The 25224-nt window shown below is 38.2% G+C and overlaps 1 long non-coding RNA gene across 1 annotated transcript; it reads right to left on the bottom strand.

Annotated features, from left to right (window-relative positions):
• Positions 1–823: 823 nt before the first annotated feature.
• Positions 824–2527, bottom strand: LOC127564021 (uncharacterized). Its single transcript, XR_007954170.1, has 2 exons — positions 2024–2527; positions 824–1005 (listed from the first exon to the last, which is right to left on the bottom strand). It is a non-coding gene; the product is annotated as an uncharacterized LOC127564021 (long non-coding RNA).
• Between the last annotated feature and the right edge of the window lie 22697 nt (positions 2528–25224).

Raw genomic sequence — 25224 nt, 5'->3', positions numbered from 1 at the left:
TTCTATACATATTTCCACAATCATCATGCTGCTCAAGAAAAATCAGATCAAAAGGGAAAAATGAGAAAGAAAACAAAAATCAAGCAATCAACAATAAAAAAGGTGAAAATATTATGCCATAATCCACACTCAGTTTCCACAGTTTTCTCTCTGGGTGTAGCTGATTCTCTTCATCACAAAATCATTGGAAATGAGCTGAATCATCTCATTGTTGAAGAGAGCTGCATCCATCAGAATTGATCATCGTATAATCTTGCTATTGCCGCATACAATGTTCTCCTGGTTCTGCTCACTTCACTCAGCATCAGTTCATGTAAGTCTCTGCAGACCTTTCTGAAATCATCCATCTTTCTTATGGAACAATAATATTTCTTCTCCCTAACCTCAGAGAGCAGCTCTTTAGGCAAAAAAGATGGATGCTATTCAAGTCAGGTAAGGTATCTACAATGCAAAACTTGGTGCCTCGGTAAAAGGCTTCTAATGGCTTTAAAGCTGGCTCCCACATTGGACCATAATGTGAAGGCAAGCTGGAAAATGGGTTAATAAAATGAGGGGTTTTGTTTTTTCAAGGGACTTTCTGAATAATATGCTATTGAATACATAGCCATCTTCCCCTAACTTACAGTGCTTGTTTTGTTTGCTTGTTTTTAGTTTGTTTTGTTCTGGTCTTGTGATTTGCATGAATATAGAAATTATCTCCACAGATGCAGATAAACAACTCAGCTATTGACTCAATCTTACTGTACACAGAAAGTTAGATTTGTTGATCACACCTAGCTATTATGTGTATAGAATTTGAATCCAGATCTTGTTGCCTGTGATATGTGATTTTTTTTTTTTTATTTATATTGAGACAATCGGGGTTAAGTGACTTGCTTGGAGTCGCACAGGTAGGAAGTATTAAGTGTCTGAGGTCGGATTTGAACTCGGGTCCTCCTGACTTTGGGGCTGGTGCTCTATCCACTGTGCCATCTAGCTGCCCCTGATGTGCGATTTTAAACTTGCCTGGGGAAAAGAGAGATTTGATGATTTGTTTTAGTGTTGGAAATGGATTTGAATCCCGGTGTTTAGCAATAGCTAACATTTATATAGTATTTACTACATTCCAGGCACAATATTTCCAAATATTATCTCGTTGGTCCTCACAGCCACCTTGGGAGGTAAGTACACTAATGAGCCCCATTTTACAGATGAGGAAACTGAGGCAAACAGGGTTTAAATGATTTGCTTAGGATCACGTAGCCTCTAAGTGTCTGAAGCCAAACCGGAACTCTCTATCCATTACCCAATGATCTCTCTCACTTTTTTTTCCCTCCCTTTCTTCGGCTGATTTCACTTTTTGGTTTTATTTATTTTATTTTTTGATGTGTCCTTTTAAACCCGCTTATTACAAAAGGGGAAAACAACGGCTGGAGTCCCCCTTCGGTTTATGACCTCCAAGCGCACCATCTGAAGTGGGAAGCTCGCACCCTTCCTTTCTTTATTGGGCTCATTTTTGCCGGGCCCAGGTTGCTTTGCACCCGGAGCCACAGGAAGGAAGAGGTGCCAATACTGACCAAATGCAGCAAACATCTGGGATGAGGTCACATTCCATTTGTCTCTGGGCTCCTCACTGAGCGCAGCCCAGGGGAAGCTTCCAGGCTCGGCCGCCCTCCTCCCTCGCTCCTTCCCACTCCGCCAGTGACTCTTCATTGTGAAATCAGTGACCCAGCAATCAATTAATTGGATGAAGTCAGCAGAAAAGTTGCCAACTTGCCGGGCGCTCCTGGAACCCCTTTCTTTCCCCACCCAGGACCACGTGGTTTGGGGGCTTTCGGGAGGAGGGACTAAAGGGCCGGATCCTCAGCCCTTCCTCTGAGGGAGATTGGCAGTGAAGCCCGAGGGAGGCAAGGCTACAGACTCCCCCTCCCCCCTCCATCCTTTTTCCCTCCCCCCAGGCCGGACATCTCTGACCGCACTGTGCCTAATCAAAATCAATACTAACTAGCTCACGAGCCCGGGCTCGCTCCCGCTCCCTGCCCACCTCTCTCTCCATCAGCCGTCTTGCCATTTTCTTCCTCTGCTTTACGAGGCTCGGGCCACTTTCCATTGTGTGGGTCTTAACGAGGGTCTCTGGGCATCCTCCGGCCAAGTAGTTTTCTGATCAACTTGATCCCTTCTCCCGCTTTGTGGAAGTGCAGGAGCAGGCGAGCCATTACTCGGGCTCAGTGAGCGGCCGGCCGCCTCCTTAATTAGCCTGAGGCACCATCTGCTGGTGGCCCACGTCAACGCCACTCGGCCAGCTCCCGCGGCCCTCCTCCTCTGCCCCCGGCCCTTTCCCCGGGTTCCGGGCACGGAAACTCCCGATGGAAATTGTGAGCATAGGGTTCCCAAAGTTACTTGACTTTTTATTTAAAAAAACAAGGTATCCCCCAAATAAGCGAAAAATGGGCAGGAAGATGAACAGGGTGTTCCTAAGGGAGATGGCACAACTTGGTAAAAGCAGAGAAACAGCTGGACTTTGGGAGACCCCGCAAGTGCTGAATGATGGCAGAAGTCCGGTCAGAGGACCTGGGTTCCAAATTCAAAATGGAAACTACACTGGGATTTGATTGGTAACCTTTCACCTTATCTTGCCAGGATCCAAGTCTCTCTATTAATTCTTTTGAGTGTCTCCATGCCAACCCAGTATCTCTACTTTCTTCCTGCCAGAATATTAGACTCTCCTTTGGAGACATCTTGAATCCTAATTGGTGAGTTTACCCTTCATCTTGCTTAGGTCTTGGGTCTACACCTCGTTTCTTCCACCTTCTCTTCTCCCATTAGAATGTAAGTTTTTTGAGGGCAGGGACTGTCTTGAATTGAACCTTATTTGCTTGTATTTATATCTTCAATATTTAGCCTGGCACATATTAAACATTTAATAATTGTTTTTATCTAATTAGTGCATCTGTCTATCTCCATCCACTATTTACCTACTGATGTATGTATCTACCTCCCTCCCTATCTCTCTTTCTACCTACTTATCTATTTACTTATCCACCTCTCCATCTATCTACCTATTTCTCTACCTACCTACCTATCCACTTCTCTACCTACTTATCTACTTATCTCTCTACCTACCTATCTACCTACTATCCATCCATCTCTCTACCTACTTTCCTACCTACCTACCTATTATTCTACCTATTTATCTACATACCTTACCTATCCACCTATCTGGCTACCTACCTATCCACTTATCTATCCATCTATCACTCTATCTATTTTCCTATCTCTTTATCTACTTGTCTACCTATTACTATACCTACTTACCTAATGTCTACCTATCTATCCACCTTTCTGCCTATCTACCTATCATTCATCTATCCATCTATCTCTCTACCTACTTGCCTATCTATCTACCTGTTACTCTTATCTACTTACCTATATGCCTACCTATCTATCCATCTATCTCTCTACCTACTTGCCTCTCTATCTACCTATCTAATCATTACTCTACCTACTTAGCTATATGCCTACCTATCTATCCATCTATCTGTCTACTTACCTATTCATCCATCCATCCATCCGTTTATCTATCTATCTATCCATCCATTCATCCATCCATCCATCTGTTTTTTTATCTAGCATGAATATATCACAGTCTCCATAGGCTTCTTTCTTCAGCTGTAAAATGAGGGAATGTTCCAGATGGTCTGGGAGTTCTTCCCATAATCTTGACTACGTTTTTTGTGAGCACTGGCAGCTTTGCTTTTGGGGCTTCCATCTCCTGTCTCCAGGGCACTTGATTGAAGTTCCAGAAGATCAGACTTATTACAACTCCCTTTCATTCCAGCGCCCCACTTATCACCTCTCCTAGCCCACAATTCCCTTATGGAAAAAGTGGATGAAGTTCTAGCTTCAGAATCACAAAATTCCAGTCTCATCTCTAACACTTACTAGCAACGGGAGAGAGTTGGCTTTTAACCCCTCTAGGCCTTACTTGTGAAATGGATTCAATAATACCCTGAATATTTCCCCTACAGTATTTCGAAGAATTATATAAATGCCAGTTTTTGCTAGTGTCCAAAGTAGAGATTGTCCCACAAGTCACCAGATAAGTGCCTGGTTGCCTGCCGGGTAATGTGACCTTGTGCCTCTGATCTTTACTAGTAGCTTACACAATGCAGAATCACAGATTTAGAGCCTATGAGAGGATTTTTTTTTTTTTTTGCATTTTGCAGATGAGGAGACTGAGACCCAGGGTAACCCAGACAGTCAGTGACAAAGGTGAGATTTGAAGTCAAGTCCCTGACTTCAAAGCCAATCCTCTTTCCAATGTACCACAATGCTTCTCTTTATTTAAAATGTAATTCTTTTCAGTTGGCAAGAATCTATTTTCTCTTCTTCTCACCTTCCCCCATTGAAATTTTTTTAATCAACATGAATTGTCAAATAAAACTAATTTCCACATTGGCTGTTTCCAAAAAAAATTATCTCATTTTGTACCACTCTTTCAGGAGCAGAGTGACCCTTCTCTTTTTACAAGTGGTTTGCTTAAGAGATGGGGGTGAGGTTGCCCAGATCTCATTATTCTTATTTTACAGATAAAGAGATAGTAACTCATAGGAGTTAAGGTTGGTTTGCCCAAGACAAAGCAGTTGCTAAGTGGTGCAGCTGGGACTCACCCTTGGGTTTCCTAAGGTCGGTCTCAGTTCTTTCCATTAACCCCCACTTGCCTGACCTTTGTGGGCAGCTGGAGCCCATGTCCGAGCTGGGAGATGGAAAAGCTGCTCCACAAAAATACATCACATGTTTCCCAAAGGCTTCCCAGGAACCAAACACTCAAGGACCAAGCCCGACAAAATGACCAGAGCTACCTTTCGAAAGAAGACAGGGAACACTGAATTTACTCAGGCTGAGGAAAGCACAAAACAATGAATAGGAGCCCTTCACACCAGGAAATCCTGACTTTTCCCCAATAGTGAGATAGATGAAAGCAAATTCCACATTTTATAGAAGCACTTAACGGGAGAAATATGTAATTAGCAAAGAGGCTCCTTTGTCTACTAATTTTGGCTGCTACAGATGATAATGCAGCATTGCTAGTGCCCATCATGGGCAGAAAAGACAAAGCTGTCGTCTCTGGCAAGTTCTGGGAACGGAATTTGGAGAACTGCTGGGATAAAGTACCTCAAAACTTTGAGGTGATATAGAAGAGGAATCCCTCAAATTTAGTGCTGGGGGTACTGGCTTGTAGGGCAGATCCAAAGGGGATAACTCCTTCTCCCTTCCCCTGGTTATATCCAAATCACTTTATTTGTATATGTGTGATTTCCTTAGTAGGATATAAACTCCTTTCATTTTTCTAGTGACTTGAATAGTGTGACATCAAGTAGTCACTTATAAAATGCTTATTGATTGGTTGATTCATTTATAGGATGTGTATCACCAAACAGAAACATGTAGGCATATTACAAATATGGGGTTTGTTCATAGCATTTTCTTTGTGATGTTCTTGGTTGCTGGAAGGTATGGCAAAAATCACTGGTTCCCTTGATCTTAGATGTGGGGGTACTACAGCCATAGTGTGCCTAAAATTGTTCTGGCTAATATCATTTCACAAAAATGACAGCATATTACTAGTCCTAAACCCCACTTCACATCAGAGAAGCCGTCCCATCTCTACCCACAACATTCAGACAATAGTCTACTTAGCAAAATTATTCCTATGGAAATTGCAACCCCAGTAACATTTTTTTTAATCCAACAATGTTTTTTTTAAACAGAACTAATTAATGATTTCAGCTAGATTATACTTGTATTTTTTTTGATAAAGACCACATTTCTCAAATATATGTAAGGAACTAAGCCACATTTATAAAAATAAGAGCCATTCCCCAGTTGATGAACGATAAAAGATTACAAACAGACAGTTTTCAGAAGGAATCAAAGCAATCAATAGCTATATTAAAACATGCTCGAAATCATTATTGATTAGAAAACTACAAATTGAAACATTTCTGAAGTATTACTTCATACCTACCAGGTTGGCTAATATGACAGAAAAGGAAAATGACAAATGCTGGAAAAATTAGGACACTCATGCAGGGCTGGTGGGGTTGTGAACTTATCCAACCACTCTGTTCCAAAGCTCTATGGGAGAGCAAAAACAACAGTTACCCAAGCACAATATTGGCTAGACTCAGAAGAGTGATAATCAAGCAAATTAACCCCACACTTGCTGGGAAACCATGCTTTTCATGCAATAGCTGTTTAAGGCAACTTCTAGGATTGTGCTCCCAAATGCAATGGGAAGGGGTTTGGGGACCTTTGGGAGTAAAAGGACAGGTCAAAAAAGTGTCAGAGCTGTCCCAGTGCAGCTGACAATCTAATCAAGGTCAAATGAACTAAGAAGACTCATGGGCATGTCTCTTCTATTTTTAAAGCATTAGGAACAAGTCAAATTGTCAAGGCCTGTCCATTGTGGCCCAGCTAGCTCTTAGACAAATAATTGCTTGTCTCTATTCATCATTTCCCTTTTTGTTTGCTCCGTTTGCGAAATAAATCCAACATTTGTCTTGGGAGAATATCTGCAAAACTGTCCAAGATACCCTTATGAAATGGATGATGGGAATAGCCCTCAGCAGACCTATGTGCATTTTGTTTGAGTTTCTAAGACTAACAGAATTAACAAAACTCAGTGTTTGAATTACACTTAGGCAATAACCTAATGCTTTTGGTAGGAAAAAAATCAGTCCAATGAGAGAATAATATATTGTCCAATCCCTTATAAATAAAATAAGCCAGATCAGTTTCTCTTCTGCCTATGAGTGATGACCAATTTATCAAATACACAAGCAACAATGATTTTCCATGGAGACAGCATCTCTTAGGATAAGTGTTTCTGTACTTGCTGCATTATTATAAACAACATCCAATTTATGGAGTTAGGGAGCATCTGCATTTCTCAGTAATGTGTTACCATTATCTAGAATGGGCAATAAAAATTTAGGATGTTTTATTTTTTCTGGCTTCAAACTTTAAACAATTAATATTCTTATAAGGTCATTTCAGCCACAAGCACAATTTAGAAATTACTTGTTCAATATGATGATTAAATTCCTGAGCTGGAAGCAGAGATTTTTGGACAAACTTCCCATAACTTAAAAATAAGAATGAATGTAAGACAGTTGGATAGAAACATTTTAAGGGGAAAATCGGAACAGAAGTGAGTGCAAGGGATAATGTTGTAAAAAATTACCCTGTCATGGGTTCTGTCAATAAAAAGTTATATTAGGGGAAAAAAAAAACATTTTAAAGGCAACTCCTTCTCCTTAAGTGACTATTGTATTCACCCTCAGTCATATGGAAGATGAGATTCATCACCATTTCCCTATATTCAAATACGTTATGAGCTCCAAAATCTCTGAGTCAACCTCAATGATTGAAGACAGACCTGATGCCTATTTAGAACCAGAATGTTACCTCAATGGACTGCAAGAAGTTTGAATCATTCTTATCATCTGAGGGACTGAAATGAATCAGGTTGCCCTTTAACTATAAATCTTAGAGAGATTCCTAAGACTCTGGAATATTAGGTGATTTGCTCATTGTCACAGAGCTATTTAAGTGAAGAGATGGGATTTGAATTCAAGTCTTCTTGCCTGCTACTTAGTTGATTCTTAATAAATGCTTGTTGATTAATTGATTCCTGAGTTCAAATTCTTGATACAATTTTGTCTCTCTGTAATGTCTACAAAATTTAAAAATAGATTAGTTGGCACAGTTGAATAGAGGACCCTGAAGTCAGGAGGACCTGAGTTCAAATCCAGCCTCAGACACTTACTACTTTCTAGTTGTGTGACCCTAGGCAAGTCACTTAACCCCAATTGCCTCGCCAATATATATAGATCAGCCAAAAAAAATGAAAATAATAAATAAATAAATTAAATATAATAATAAAATAAATATAAAAAATAAAATAATAAAAATATATAATTTTATTATTATATATTATGTATAATATATAATAATATTAATATAATGTTATATATTATATATAATAATAAAAAATATAAATAAATAAATAAATAACAAAAACAAAACAAAAAAAAGTCAAGGACAAATCAAGACATGGAATAACAAAACTCTACTCCTTATGTTTCCCTATGTTTCCCAGAGCCCTTCAATACCAGTTGAAGCAGTATGATGAGAATAAGAAAGAATAAAGAAATTCAGTCAAGGGGCAGAGCCACAATCCAAATCCTTTTCATGTGTCAATAAAAACACTAACATCCAAAGCTGTAGTAGGCCTAAATCTATTGCAACATTTCCTTTCATTTTTTCACTCAAACTTGCTGAGATGGTTCCCTCTGTCATTTTCAAAAGGCTGCCCTTTAGGTCTCCATAAGTTGTTGAAGGATGATAAGATATCATTCTGGGATTTGAATACTGGATAAGTATTCTGACCTTGAGAAAGAGTCTTTTAAAGGCATTAAAAGAGTCATTTCTATTTTTTAATATCTTCATTAGCAGTAGCAACAGATATTTATTGAAATGTCTGTTTTATGGGTCAATGAGCTCTTGAAGGATACCACAAGTAGAATGAAGAGCCATACTATATTGGTCTAGATATAAAGCTACCCCAAGGATAAAACATTCCCTTAAGATGAGATTTTTTATAAGGGAAATAAAATGTAAGCATACATTAAAAATAATAATAGTATTTATGTAGTGAATGATTGTTCATTGACTACTACAGAAGCATTTTAGAATTGTGTATAAAGTAAACATACCTAGGTTCTGAGAGTTTCTTTGATAAGTAAATATGTTTTTTAGTGCCTAGCTTCTTAAATTATGGTTTGTGACCCCCTTTGGGATCTCATAGTTGAAAGGGAAGGTTACAAAATTATGATTTATTATAAGTAAATGTTTTACTGGTATACCTGTTTTATATATCTATATACCCGGGGTCACTTAAAAATTTGTTGTGTGCAAAGGGGTTGTGAGTGGGAAAAGTTCAAAAAGCCCTGGTCTACTGTGATGAATTATGATGTCATTGGAGGAATGTTCAGTTATCTCTTTTTAGTTATTACTAATTTCACAACTCTGTTCTTTAGGAGGAGATTGCTAGAAAGATAGGTTCCAGATAGGTAGTGGTTTCTGTACTTAGAAAATGGAACTAATTAAGAAAGTGACTAGAAAAAGATTCTAGGTTAGAAAAGGCAATTTAATTTGTTGTTAATTAATAATACTTATTTTTCTTACATAATGGAAATATATCTTTCTTTCTTAAGTCCATCTTTAAATTCTGAACTGGAAAAGTAGAGTGTCTAATTATTTAGCATGAGCAAGGCCCCAAAGAAATCAAAATCAATCTAATGAAAAAAAAATTGACAGAGGACCCAAAAGAAATGTGATAGATTTTGGTCTATTCTCCTTTCATTTAGTTTCCTCGAACAATAGTGTTGATAATGGTGTTTTGAATAAGAACACTTGTTCTTTTAGGTTTGGTGTGTGTGTGTGTGTGTGTGTGTTTTATTTTTTGCAAAAGGGAGAGGATGACACTGATAAACCAAAGAATGGTTAATGCACAAGTAGACTTAAATTTTTGTCGTCTAATTTGGAAAAATATTTGCAATGAAGAAAAACTGTCTGTCTTAGAAGATGGGGATATTGAATTCTGGCCTACCTCAGTCCCAGTGCTTCTGAAGGATTTTGGAATAAACATCATATTATTAATCAAATGCCAGCACTGCATTGAGATATGATTGGCAATGAGCTGGGCCCAGAATTGGATGAGAGAAAGATGCTGGTCTGAATTACATTTGGGAAATTACACAAGGCTGTTAACAATCTCAAGGCTATTGCCCGACACAAAAAGCCATCCTCTGAATGTGAATGTTCTCCCAGGGATGCTGTTGCATGGTGAAACTTGAAATGCTACAATAGCCCAAGAATCAAAGTTGGCTAACTCAAAGGTAAATGCAGAGATGCGTGGAAGGGTGCAAGAAGGCTGGAGGCTTTTTCTAGGGATGACTTGTGAGTGAGAAGTGGAATCAAAGATCCAGGAGATGCATAATTGATAAAGGAGGTGGGTATCAAGGCATATAGTGAGGAACAGAGCAAATGGCTATGGTATTCCTGAAATTAAAAACAACAACAACAACAATCATTTAGATTTCTTGCTTGAGGGACAGATTCTTTTTGGAGGATCTGTAATAAAATATGGAAGGGAATCCCATAGGATGAGAAGGCAGCTCAAAACCACTCATTCTTTAAGGAGAGAACAGATGAGCTTCCACCCAGGATCCCAAGTGATAAAAAAACAGTGTAATTTGCCCTAATGGAATGAGTACTTACATTAATGACATCATGATCCACTGAGGTATTAATTAATTGAGCATAAGCATCTATATGCCAGGTATCATGCTGAGTGCTGGGGACACAGACCCCAGTCACGAGAGTGAAACCATTCCTGCCCCAAAGGACCTTGTATTCTAATAGGGTGAATTACATACATATATAATTTTAAGAGCAGGGTAGAACCCCTATTTCAATTAATTTAATCAGAAAAGGCCCAGATGCCTCAATTAAATCAATCACCTTTTAAACTAGACATTAAGGAATTTTCCTACAACCTGACCGTAATGTATGAATAAGTCATTCATCAGTTTGAGAGGATGGTAGAGTTTTAGCCATTGTATGAAAGTAGATGACATCATCCTGGAAACATCTCGTGATTCGCTGAAAGAATTAGATACACTGCTGCACCCTTATATAAACTAGCAGCCAATAGGAACCAGTTCCACAGTGGTGGACTAAGTCTGGGGGTTGAAGATTCCAAAATTGGAGATGGGATGCTGAGAAGGGAGGATGGGGAAATGGGAGGAGTCTGTCTCTATTTCTGTTTCTCTGTCTTTTCACACACATGCAGAGTCTCTCAGTCTCTTTCTTTGTTTTCTTTCCTTCCTCCCTTCCTTCCTTCCTTCTCCCTCCCTAATTACCATATCTTTAGAAAGATAGGGCTGCTTCCTGCTAGTGAATGGGAGACTGGATGAGTAAAAGAAAACATTTCTAGCCAGGAACAAAGTGGTACAAGGAGGACAAACAAAGGTAGAACATTATTCATTCATTTTTTTATTTATTCATTTATTTATTTTTATTAAAGCTTTTTATTTTCAAAACATATGCATGGATAATTTTTCAATATTGACTTTGCAAAAAACTGTTCCAAATTCCCCCCACTCTTCCTCCTACTCCCTCCCTTAGATGGCAAATAATCCAATATATGTTAAACATGTTAAAAAAAAATATGTTAAATCCAATATATGTATCCATATTTATACAATTCTCTTGCTGCACAAGAAAAATCAGATCAAAAAGGAAAGAAAATGAGTAAGAAAACAAAATGCAAGTGAACGACAATAAAAGCATGAAAATTGTATGTTGTGATCTACAATCACTTCTCACAGGCCTCTTTCTGGGTATAAATGGTTCTCTTCATCACAAGATCATTGGAACTAACCTAGAACACCATTTATCCAAGGAGGAAGGTAGCTTTAAGGAATATGTACCCTGGGACCACAGAAGGAGATCAGATAGAAATTCAAGATAGATTTCTAGGCCACAATGTGCCAGGAATTAGATTTCTCTTTTGCCACAAATGTATTTCACGTTAAGTGCTTTACTACCATTGTGCTCTATATTTGTGCCCACTTTTCCCATAGATATGTAATTTTGTGCAAAACAATACCCTAGTCTTTTGAGGAAGTGTTTTGTACCATTTGTTCTTACTTTGTCATTTTAGGAAGTAACTTTGCTAGAGATTACAAGAAAGTCATCCTCAGGATAATTACACTATGACCAAGTAAGATTTATACCAGGAATGGTATAATTCATTATATTAGGAATATTAGGAATACTATTAGCATAACTGACTATATCAATAACCAAACTAACAAAAATCATATGATTATCTCAATTGATATAGAAAAAGCATTTGATAAAGTCCAATATCCATTCCTATTAAAAACCCCAGAGAGTATAAGAATAAATGGATCAGTAGCATTTATTTTAAAACATCAGCAAACATCATAAGTAAAGGGGACAAACTAGAACTATTCCCTATAAGATATAATCAAAATGTTAGCTTTGGCAATAAGAGAAGAAAAAGAAATGAAAGGAATTAGAGTAAGTAATGAGGAAAATTATCACTCTTTGAAGATTATATGATGGTATACTTAGAGAACCAACTAAAAATCTATTAGAAATAATCCACAACAACTTAGAATGGATACAACCTTTCTGGAGAGCAATCTGGAATTATGCTCAAAAAGTTGTCAAACTGTGCACATCCTTTGATCCAGCAGCGCTACTACTGGCCTTATATCCCAAAGAGATCTTAAAGGAGGGCAAGGGACCCACATATGCAAAATGTTTGTGGCAACCCTTTTTGTTGTGGCTAGAACCTGGAAACTGAATGGATGCCCATCAATTGGAGAATGGCTGAATAAATTGTGGTATGTGAATGTTATAGAATATTATTGTTCTGTAAAAAATAACCAGCAGGATGAATACAGAGAGGCTTGGAGAGACCTACATGAACTGATGCTGAGTGAAATGAGCAGAACTAGGAGATTGTTATATACTTCAACAATAATACTATATGAGGATATATTCTGATGGAATATCTTCAACAATGAGAAGATCCAATTCAGTTCCAATTGATCAATGATGAGCAGAACCAGCTACACTTAGAGAAAGAATACTGGGAAATGAATGTGGACTGCTTGCATTTTTGTTTTTTTTCCTCCAAGTTATTTTTACTTTTCTGAATCTGATTTTTCTTGTGCAACAAAAAATTGTACAAATATGTACACACATATTGTATTTAAGATATACCTTAACATGTTTAATATGTATGAGACTGCCTGCCATTTAGGGGAGGGGGTGGAGGGAAAAAGGAGAAAAGTTGGAACAGAAGTGATTGCAAGGGACAATGTTGAAAAATTGCCTATGCATATGTTCTGTCAATAAAAAGCTATAATAAAAAAAGGAATAATGCACAATTTTAGCAAAGTTGCAGAATACAAAATAAATCCACATAAATCATCAGCATTTTTATATATTACCAACAAAATCTAGCAGCAAGAGATACAAAGAGAAATTCCATTTCAAATAACTGTCAATAATATAAAGTATTTGGGAATCTATCTGCCAAGGCAAAGTCAGGAACTATATGAACACAACTACAAAACACTTGGCACACAAATAAAGTCAGATATAATCAGAAAAATATCAGGTGCTCATGGGTAGGCCAAGTGAATATAATAACAATGATAATACTATCAAAATTAATCTACTTAGTGACATACCAATCAAACTCCCAAGAAATTATTTTATAGATCTAGAAAAAATAACAACAAAATTCATCTGGAAGAACAAAAGGTCAAGAATTTCAAGGGAATTAATGAAGAAAAAAAGTCAAATGAAAATAGCCTAGCTATACCAGATCTAAAACTATATTATAAAGCAGCAGTCATCAAAAGCATTTGGTACTGGCTAAAAAATAGACTAGTCGATCAGGACAAAATAGTTAATAACTATAGTAATCTAGTATTTGACAAACACAAAGACCCCAGCATTTGGGATAAGAACTCACCATTTGACAAAAACTGTTGGGAAAATTGAAAACTAATATGGCAGAAACTAGGCATTGACCCCCCCTAAAACTGTATATCCAAGATAAAGTCAAAATAGGTTCATGATCTAGACATTAAAAAAATGAGATTATATACAAATTAGAAGAACATAGGATAGTTTGCCTCTCAGATCTGTGGAAGAGGAAGAAATTTGTGATCAGAGTAGAACTGAAGCTCATTATTGAACACAAAATAGATAATTTTGATTATATTAACTTAAAAAGTTTTTGTACAAACAAAACCAATACAGACAAGAAGGGAAGCAATAAATTGGGAAAACATTTTTCCATTCAAGGATTCTGATAAAGTCCTCATTAAAAATAAGTGAATTGACTCAAATTTAAAATAATTCAAGCCATTCTCCAACTAATGAATGGTCAAAGGATATGAAAAAAAACAATTTTCAGATGAAAAAATTCAAATTATTTGTAATCACATGAAAAAATGCTCCAAATCACTATTGATCAGAGAAATGCAAATTAAGACAACTCTGAGGTACCACTACACACCTCTCAGGCTAAGATGACAGGAAAAGATAATGACGAATGTTGGAGGGGATGTGGGAAAACTGGGACACTTATGTATTGTTGATAGAATTGTGAACACATCCAGCCATTCTGGAGAGCAATTTGGAACTATGCTCAAAGAATTATCAAATTGTGCATACCCTTTGATCCAGCAGTGTTTCTACTGGGCTTATATCCTAAAGGGATCTTAAAGAAGGGAAAGGGACCCACATGTGCAAAAATGTTTGTGGCAGCCCTCTTTGTAGTGGCCAGAAACTGGAAACTGAGTAGATGCCCATCAATTGGAGAATGGCTGAATAAATTATGGTATATGAATGTTATGGAACATTATTGATCTGTAAGAAATGACCTGCAGGACGATTTCAGAAGGCCTGGAGAGACTTACATGAACTGATGCTGAGTGAAATGAGCAGAACCAGATCATTGTACACAGAAACAACAAGATTACACAACGGACGTGGCTCTTCTCAACAATGAGATCTTCCAAACCAGTTCCAATGATCTTGTTATGAAGAGAGCCATCTGCATTCAGTTAGGATTGTAGAACTGAGTGCAGATCACAACATAACATTTTCACTTCTTTTGTTGTTGTTTATTTGAATTTTATATTTTCCCATTTTTTTCTATTGATCTGATTTTTCTTGTGCAGCATGATAATTGTATAAATATGAATACCTATATTAGAATTACATATATTTTTACCTTGTTTAACATATATATTGGATTACTTGCTATCTGGGGAAGGGGACGGGGGAAAGTAAGAAAAATTGCAACACAAAGTTTTGCAAAGGTTAATGCTGAAAAATTATCCTTGTATATGTTTGTAAAATAAAAAGCTTCAATTAAAAAAAAGGAAATACCTTTGGTAAAGATGATTAACTGGCTGAATAACTGTTAATGGAAAGCATACCAGTAGGGGCTTGAGTGACAATACTAGAAACCCATGGAGCAGTTAGGCAGTGCAGTAGATGAATAAAATGCTGAGCATAGAATCAGGACAAATCATCTTCCTGAGCTCAAATCTGACACTATCTGAATGATTCTGGGCATATCACTTAGTCCTATTTTCCTCATTTGTAAAATGAACTGGAGAAGGAAATGGTGAATCACTCCAATATCTTTACCAAGAAAATCTCAAATGGGATCACAGAGAATTGGACACAACTGAAATGACTGAACAACTAGAAAATTAAGTCTCTAGTCCTAAATAGGATGCTATATAATCAATGAATCCATAGGCATTTAAGTCCTCTATGCTAGAAACTATGCTATACTCTGAGCATACAAACAGAAAAAAGTGAAATAAATTAATGCTAAATAATTTGGGGAGAGGAGGTACTAGAAGCATTGAAGTTCAGGAGAACAACTAAGGATTCCTGCAGACCCTCTCTCCTACCTGGGTTCCATTCCTTCCTCATCTTTGCCTTGGAGAATCTTTCTCTTTCTTCAAATCCTAAAGTCATTAAAAAAAAATCCCTGCATCTCTACTTAGTGCTTATTATAATACCTTGAATATGTGCTTAATAACTGTTTAATTGAATTGAGCTATATGAATCACATTCTCACAGGAAGAAGTCAGGGGAAGGGACTCCTCTTCCTATCAGTCAGTTTCCCAGCAAGCATCCCATCAAAGAAATGGAAATAGGAACTTATTCCCAGAAACTTCCCAGAGCAAAATGGCAATTTAAATCCTCATTTAAGTCACGCAGGCTTCATGGGCCAAGAATGGCTGAGGGATTGGTTCAATTCAGGTGTTTACAATAGAACAAAGAGATGTATTTTCCTCCAGTCTTACTATATCTCAGTCTATCAGGAATCAGGTCTAGGGGGTGAGAGAATGATTTCTGATTTGGGGTATTGTACAAGGCAAGTCTAGGTTGATTTCCACAGATTTCCAAAAATAAGAAACAAAGACTCATATTAGGATGAGCTAACTCTGAGGCTTATTGATAGTATGCAAAATCACACACAAAAAAATGGAAGATAGGAAGAAACCTCTGTTCATTTGGTTCAACTCATGTATGCAAGCATCTCCATATAGGTAGTAACTTATGTTCAGAATCCCCAAATCTCTATCTCTGTCAGAAGTGATGCAATCATTATACCACAATCCCCAAACAATTTGGGGATTATATATTTGATTATATAGTGTTTGATTATATTTCCCAGCAATGAATTCTAAAATTCTGAAAACCCTCACATGCAGATTAGCTGCTGGGAAATTGCATTGTAGCCAGTATAATCAGTCAGGATTTTTGTCTTTGTACTGCTTTCCCTCTGGTCCTCTCAGGATTTTTATCTGAGGGATTATTTTTCATCATCATTTGCATTTCTTCAAACTGTTTTTCTCTGATTCACAAAAAAAAAATGTCCTTTCCATGCCCTTTTCTACAGTTAAAGTGTCCCTATAAGAAAGCAGTAATATCTTCCATAAATGTCCATCATTATTATTCTCCTTTCACTCTCTCCCTGTCTCAAATCCACTCTCTACTCAGCCACCAAATGAAAATTTTTCAGTCTGACCATGCCCCTCTCCAGTACAAATCTCATCAATTGCCTCTAGGATAAAATCTTTAAGTCCCCAGTCTCAATCCCACCCATGTTTCTAGAATCATTTCTTATTACTCACCTTCACGAATACTTCATTCCTGACAAATTGATCTAGTGGTTATTCCCTGAGCATGCTGGGATTGCATTTCCCCCTCAGTTCAAGGATCAATTCAGGTGTCCCCTCCTACAAGCTTTTCTTATGCCTTGCAGTTTGCCACAGATGATGGTATTTTCTCGATTCTCATATTTCCTTATCTCTATCCTCCAGTATAAGATAAACTTCTTGAGGACTGGGGAAGGAGTGTATGAGGGGGGATCCTTTTCTGTATCCCCAGCACCTAGCTCCAAACCTTACATTTTGTATGTTTTTTAAAAATACATGTGGAATTCAGTGGGGAACTTTAGGGTAATGCAAACTTATTTTGTCTCCTGCTTGCAGGCTGCAGCAGGAAGATTCATTTAAAAGTAAAACACGCGATCGAGATTAAAACAATTAGCCAAGAAATAGAATCAACACCTCCATTTGTAGTCAGCAGATTCAAATCTCTTCACTGAGGAATAACAGGGGAAACTCTAGGGACACATTCCCCAGAAAAGCGGGCTTTCTTCAGTCTATCGTGCAGCCAAGCAGTTCGTCTCCTGTGGTCCTTGACCCTCTGGCTATTAGTTATCTCATTCAGCTCAGGATATTGTCTGTCTCTCAGCTCCTTAGTTTATTTTTAATAACAAGCAATCAGCTCCCAGCATCCTGTACCGCGCCACCATGAAAGCTGCTTTCATGAAACTCTGCTTCTAATCATGTCTCCCTCCACAAGAGAATCCTGGGCTCCTAACACCTGCATCCAGGTACCCAGTCCCCTGGAAAAAGGAAGTCCTGGAAGTACCTCCCAATGAGCATTGTGCTCCCTGGGAGCAGATGTTATGGAACATGCAATCAGATCATCTTTTCATTGGTCCATGGACTTGCCATTTTAATGGAAACCAAGTATGGCGTTACTATACAGTGATTTGCTTTAGTCACTCTTTGTTTTCTCTCTTCTTCTAAATTATATTGTTATTTGTCACACTGAATTTTTGCATTTAATCATATACTACTCTATCTTGCTAGTGGCTTCTGGGTGTTTGCCCTACCTTCCCAGATAGACTATAAACTTTGTTGGGTTTCTTTTGGGGGGGGGTGCTTTTTCTCTTTTTGAGGCAAAAAAAGTCAAATGACTTGCCTAGGGTCACATAGCTAGTAAGTATCTAAAGGCTGGATTTGAACGCAGATCCTCCTACTTGAGGGTTGGTACTCTATCTACTGTGTCATCTAGCTACCTCAAGGATACAAGCTTCTTCAGAGGCAGAGACTATAACTCCTACTTCCTTATTATTCTACCTAATACCTACCCTAGTACTCATATAATAAATACTCAATACTTTAAATATATATATATAATGTATATATATGTAGTTTTTTCTTTTTTCCAAATAACATGTGAGAAAATTTTAATATTCATTTTTTAAAAGCTTTCAGTTCAAAAATTTCTCCCTTCTCTCATATCTCCCTTCCCTAAAACAGTAAACAATTGGATATAGATTATGTATTGAATATATATAATGTTTAATCATGTAAAATATATTTTCACATTAGTCATTTTATAAGAGAAGAAATGGACCAAAAGAAAAGAACCATGAAAAAAAGAAAGTGGAAACAGCATGATTCATGCATTTAGACTCATCAGTTCTTTCTCTGGATATGGATAGCATTTGAATCCTGGTCTGCTAGCTGCAACACCTTATCTGTGCATCATTTAGTTCAATCACGATCCCATTTGCAGTTTTCTTGGCAAAAGATTCTGGAGTGGTTTGCCATTTCCTTCTCCCGCTTATTTTACGGATGAGGAAACTGAGGCAGACCGGGTGAAGTTGACTTCCCCAGAGTCACACAACTAGTGAGTGGCTAAGCCAGCTGAGCTGTATAGAATACTGCATGCTCCCAGTAGAATGCAAGAGCTTTGAGGGCAGAGACTATCTCACTTTTTATATTTGTATTTCCAGAACTTCATACAATATTTGGTAAATAGTAATCGCATAATTATTGCTTGTTGGTTGATCAACTGATTTAAGTGCTTTCTGTGTGCCAGCCAGCTAGATGGCTCAATGGGTAGAGCATCAGGCCTGAGTCAAGAAGACCTCAAATGTGGCTTCAGAGAGAGACTTACTGTGTGACTCTGACAAGTCACTTAAGCTCTGCTTGCCTTAATTGACTGGAGAAGGAAATGGCAAACCCCTCTATTATCTTTGCCAAGAAAATCCCATGGACAGCCTCAGACACAATTAAACAACTGAACAACACGTGTGTGTTACTATCTAGCACTGTGTGAGTTGCTGCTGATACAAATACAAAAATGAAAAGACCCCTGTCCTAAAGGTGCTCCCTTCCAAAGGGGGTCAGGGGCAACAGGAATATATGTTTATGTAAATTATATCTGGGGATTAGAAAGGCTTCATGTAGAAAGTGAAACTTGGGCCAAGTCTTTTTTTTCCCTCAGTAGTATTTTATTTTTCCAGTTACACACTGTATTGCTGAGAAGAGCTAAATCCGTCATAGTTGGTCATCACACAATCTTGCTGTTACTGTGTACAATGTTCTCCTGGTTCTGCTCACTTCACTCAGTATCAGTTCATGTGAGTCTCTCCAGGCTTTTTTGAAATCAGTCTGCTCATCATTTCTTATAGAACAATAATATGATTGTTATGATATGATATTATGTTCTATATGAATATATAATATGGTATGATATTATGTGTTATATGTAATACATTATATATATTATATATTTATATAATATAGTCATATAACATAACTTATTCAGCCATTCCCCAATTAATGAATATCCATTCAATTTCTAATTCTCTATTGGGCTGAATCTTAAAGAAAAGGAGGATTTACAAGATGTTTCAGCCCAGACCAATGAAAGTAATGATAGCTAACTTTTATATTGTTCTTTGCAGAGAGATAAGAGAGTCTATTCCCTAGAGATAGGTGATAGAATCTCATGAATGAAAAACCAGTAGCTATATGTAGAAGGGAGTAAGTAAGGATCTAAGAAGATTAGGAAGGTAGGAAGGGGCCAGATTATGAAGAAATTTAAATACTTCTTGACTGGTTCCTAGATAGAAGAAATCCCTGATTTAGCAACTCTATGTCATCATCCAAGAGGCAGACTGACATCACAGCATAGTAGGGAGTTAATCTTCTCTTTCCTTCTGTTTCTACCACCTAAACCAGCGTCAGACTGCTCTCAGAATTCCCAGCAAGTTCCTTCAGTTGATTTCCTAGCTTAACTTTCCCTACCATACTCATAAATTGTATTCACGATAATATTCAAAAGTTAATAACAGAAATGCTTCATTTGAGCTCAGAAATGCCCTATGTGCATGATACACGAGGCTCTGTATATGGTATAAGCCTCTGCCTTCAGAGGAGAGCACAGCAAATGGGGTTTAGAGCCCTGAGCCAGGAGACAACCAGTGCAGGGGCTGTTGTTGCCTTTGCTTCTGGCTCACTGGAAATGTCTTGAAATTACCTTCCAGCCTGTGTTTGTGTGGTACCCTACACCTGAGAAGAGCACCCGGATGGCTCCCAGACATGACCTCATCTCTCTTCACGACATCCCCGGGGGGCTGAGGGGCCAGACATTGGTCAGGCAGGAAAGTGGGGGGACTGGGGTACAGTGGGGATGAGAAAGTAGCTGCCAAATTGGAAGAGTGAGTCAGTGACATGGCATAAAAGTCCCCTGCCATTCACATTGGCACAGACTTCTTTTTTCCACCAGACATTGCTACCCAGCTGTGAATAAATTCCTAAGAGGGGGTAGAATCCACATGGGACAGATGACGTCTGGGTGCCTGGAATTAGATTGGGGGCCTTTGTGAGGTCCCTCAACCTTGGGTGACACATGGAAAGTTTTTTTTTCCTCTTTTCTTCAATCTTGGGAATTCTTTTTTTTTAAACAAAGTTTTTTATTTTCAAAATCTGTACATGGATAATTTTTAACATTCATCCTTTCAAACCTTTGTGTTCTAATTTTTTTCCCTCTCTTCCTCCCACCCTCTCCCTTAGATGGCAGACACATGGAAAGTTTTAAAAGCCTAATTCCCCAATCACGGCCATATAATCTGTGAAAATCTCTGCCTGTCATATGGTAGATACAATCGATTTATTCCTCCTGATGGGTTATTCAATAGCTCAATAGGAGATATAGTGTTGATGAACCATCCCCAAATCCGGTTAATTAAACGTTGGATAAACAGAATTGCGCACTTTTCATCTGCAGAGAGCTTTACAGACAATTAATTAATCCTAAAGTTCTGAAGTAGGCGTGCTCTCCATTTGGTAGATGGCAAAGCTGGCAGTAAGGTGGGTTCAATTAAGGAAAGCCAGGGCGGGGAGGGGAGAAGGAGCTTCCAGGAAGGGATGATGTGGAGCCCGCAGCGTACACAAAGCCTTGGCCAGTTTCACCTGCTCGTCCAAATTGTTGCTGCGCCTCTCCCCGCAATGCGGAGGCCTCTGGGATGAAGCATTACCCGTGATTCAGCTCCCCGAGCTGCACTTCCCAGCTTAAGGTAAGCAGAGAGGAACAGCCTCCTGTGCAGGACTGCGGCAGGATTTAATCACCTCTCTTGGAGGTGAGCCAGAAAAACAGACTCACTGCTCCCTTCTCCCAAAGCCAATCTGAAAGGAAAAGGGTGCCCGGGACCACAGGCGCCCAGGCTCGCTCAGCAAAGCCGGGCCTGGGGAGGGGGCTGCCCGCTGTCCCAGATTCTCACCTCACCTCTTAGGGGCTTGGCGAAAAGGCCGCTTTGAGAGCCCGAGGATGCAGCAAATCCGGGGATCTGTCTCCTACCTGGGAGGGGATGGAGGTGCAAGCTGGCTTCGGCCCGCCAACGGCCGCATCCTCAGTCCGAAGGGGTTGCTGGAAGGGGCGAGCTGTCCAGAGGCGAGCTGGGGGTGGGGAGAGGGGGGTCTGCTGGTGGAAGACCTTGAGCTCCACATGAAGACAACCATGGGCATAATAAAGAGACACTCATTGGAGGCGTTAGCCAGCAGGATGAAGATGGCGCTTGGGCCAACTGGCCCGACCCCCTTTGGTAGCACCTGCTAAAATGCAGCGTGACATTCCAGCCCTTCACGGCCCGGCCGGCTTCGGAGCTTCCTCTCCTCCCGTCTCACAATCCCGCAAGGCTCCCTTGCTTCTTGCCCACACGCGTCACCCCATCTCGCTCTCAGTCGCTTCCCTCAAGCTCTAAACGCTTCCCTGTTCACCTCAAGCCTCACTTCAAAACTTATCTTCTGTAAGACTTCTCCCTGCTCCCTCAAACTAGAACCTTCCCTCTAAGACTAGCTTAGGTACGAGTAGGTACTGTGTGTATAATATATGTATATAAAAATATATAATGTGTATTACAGGTGTGTATATATACATATATGCAAACATACACAGATGGTGCAGTGGACAGAGCGCCAGCCCTGAAGTCAGGAGGAGCTGGGTTCAAATCGGACCTCAGACACTTAACACTTCCTGGCTGTGTGACCCTGGGCAAGTCACTTAACCCCAACTGCCTCAGCAAAAACAAACAAAAAAAATACACAAATGCGCATATATACATACATGTGCATAAAAAATATAAGTGCACATCTTATGTATGCATATTTATATATTTATTCATATTATATGTACACATGTGTATGTATAATATATGTATTGCATGGTGTATATAACATATACATATTTATATACATTGTGTGTGTGTATCACTTAGGTGATATAATGAATAGAATGCTGAATCTAGAGTCAGGAAGGCCTGAGTTCAAATCGTTCCTCAGACACTTATTAACTGTGTGATTCGGGACAAGCCACTTAATCTCAGTTTTCTCATCTGTAAAATGATCTGGAGAAGGAAATGGCCAATCATTTCAGTATATTTGCCAAGAAAACCCCCAAATGCAATTATGAAGAGTAAGACATAACTGGAAAATGAATGGACAACAAGATAAATACAAACATATAGATATATGTATGCATATATAGAAAGACTATGACATCTAGACTATAATTATATATAATATATGTATATTAATAGGTCTATTTAGAAACTGATTATTATATATAATATATGCATATTATATATAATTGTAGTCTCTAAATATGTATGTACATAGAAAGACTATGATCTATGAACTTCAAATATTAGATATAATATATATTTATGCATATTAATGTCTATTTAGAAATTATTATAGAGAATATGCATATATTCTTTATAATTGTAGTCTCTAAATATTTATGTATGTATGCAGAGAGACTGCTATATAGACTACAATTATTATATATGTATATCTATACATATTAAAATGAATATTTAGAAGCTATGATTATTAAAAACAATATACACGTATTATATGTAATTGTAGTCTCTAAATATGTATGTATATATAGACTAAGATATATATAGGCTGCAATTATTAGGTATGATATATGTATATTTATATATATTAATAAGTATATTTAGAAACTATGATTATATATAAAATATGCACATATTAAATATAATTGTAGTCTCTATGTATGTATGTATATACATACATAGAGACTACAATTATAAGATATGATATATTAACATTTATACATATTAATAAATATATTTAGAAACCATGATTATTATATATAATTGTAGTTTTTAAATATGTATGTGTATATATAGAGACTATGATGTATATATAGACTGCAAATATTAGATATGATATATTTATACATATTAATAATTATATTTAGAAACTATGATTATTATATATAACACACACATATTATATACAATTATATATAATATATAATGCATATACATAAATATTTATGCATGTAGACTTATATAAACATAGCTATGTGTATACACATATCTATGTATATAGAGACAAAATATATAATATCTATATATGTATAAATAAATAGATCAATATCTAGTTATAGTTATGTATATAGAGATGTGAATGGATGTAGACAGTTGTTTGCATTTTTCCTCTCTGGCTACCCACCAGGCTTTTGCCTTTCTGGGATCCAATGGCTGGTACACCATAAACTCTTAATAGAAGCTGACTGGTTGGGTATATTTGGGTGAGGGTGGGGGAGATGAAGCACTGATTGAGCAGCTTGTCCCTCCCACTCTCCCCCACACATTCAGAAAGCTACATCAGTTATTGAATTATGGATGCTCCCCTGATGTGTGTGAGTAAAAATATGTCATCATTACTGACCAGCAGTGTCCCGGCATGAGCATTCACCCTTGGCAAAATCTGGAAATGGGTCTTTCTTTGGCTGGGCTGGTGTCCCTCCATTCTTTGCCCTTCTTCCCTCCTCCCCTTCTATTCATCTTTTGCCATTACACCTTCCTCCATCCTCCTCCTACTCAGGTTCTTAATGTTTTTCTGTTTCAATTCATCCAAGAAAGTGTGTCCCAAATTCATCCGCCCTTAGGCACTTGTGACAGAGTGGAAAGAGGAGGCAGACAGAAGGCATAATCCCTAATAGAGCACTGGTGCTGAAGTCAGGAAGTCTGAATCCTGCCTCAGACATTTAGTAGTTATGTGACCCTGGGCAAGTCCTTTAACCTGTCAGGCTCAGTTTTCCCAACTGGGGCTAATAAATGAAAGAATTGAAATTGGGGATAATAAATAAAATGGAGTTAACAACAGCACCTGCCATCCAGGGTTGGGAGGATCAAATGGGATAACATATGCCTCATAAATCTTAAATGTCAGTGACTTAAAGAAATTCCCCTGGAAGGCAAAGCAAATGAGAGAGAAGGGAAGCCCCCACAGCAAAGGGCCAATTGGTATAGAGTTGTATTTTTAGGGAGGCAGAGGCCTTCTCAATATCCTCCCAATTACATCTTGTTTTACCCCCCAGTTGCATGTAAAGATAATTTTTAATATTCATTTAAAAAAATTTTGAGTTCTAAATTTTCTCTCTCCTTCCTTCATCTCCCTCCCTGAAACAGTAATTACAAGTTGATGAAGGAGGATCATCAGTGGACACTTTTTGAATTTCTTATCCGACTAGTAACTTGAGACCTGTTCTCCATTTCCCAAGTTTCCCAGATAGGTATTTTTGGTCGGTAACTTCATTATCAGCTCCCTTTCCAGACTCCCCTCTCTGCCACAGAGAGAGCAAAGTCACCATAAGCCACATTCTGGCGCTCCCTTAGGGAACACAGGCTGTTGGTGGAATTTTACACATAACTAATGATACAGCTGACCGAGTCAGTTCCCAGCTCAGGGACAGCCTCATGGCTACAGGCCAGCCGGCCAGCCAGCCTCGATGAGCCAACCTCAGCCACAGAGGTCAGAGAATCTATAAAACTTGACTAAAAGAAGAGAAACAAAAGAGCAAAACAATTTCCAAAGAGAGAGCGGGTTGACGTTCCAATTTTCCTTTTCA

The sequence above is a fragment of the Antechinus flavipes genome, chromosome 5, assembly GCF_016432865.1.
Source record: "Antechinus flavipes isolate AdamAnt ecotype Samford, QLD, Australia chromosome 5, AdamAnt_v2, whole genome shotgun sequence".
NCBI lineage: Eukaryota > Metazoa > Chordata > Mammalia > Dasyuromorphia > Dasyuridae > Antechinus > Antechinus flavipes.
The sequence above is the reverse complement of the archived record's forward strand: the minus strand, read 5'-3'. Positions and strand labels throughout refer to the sequence as shown.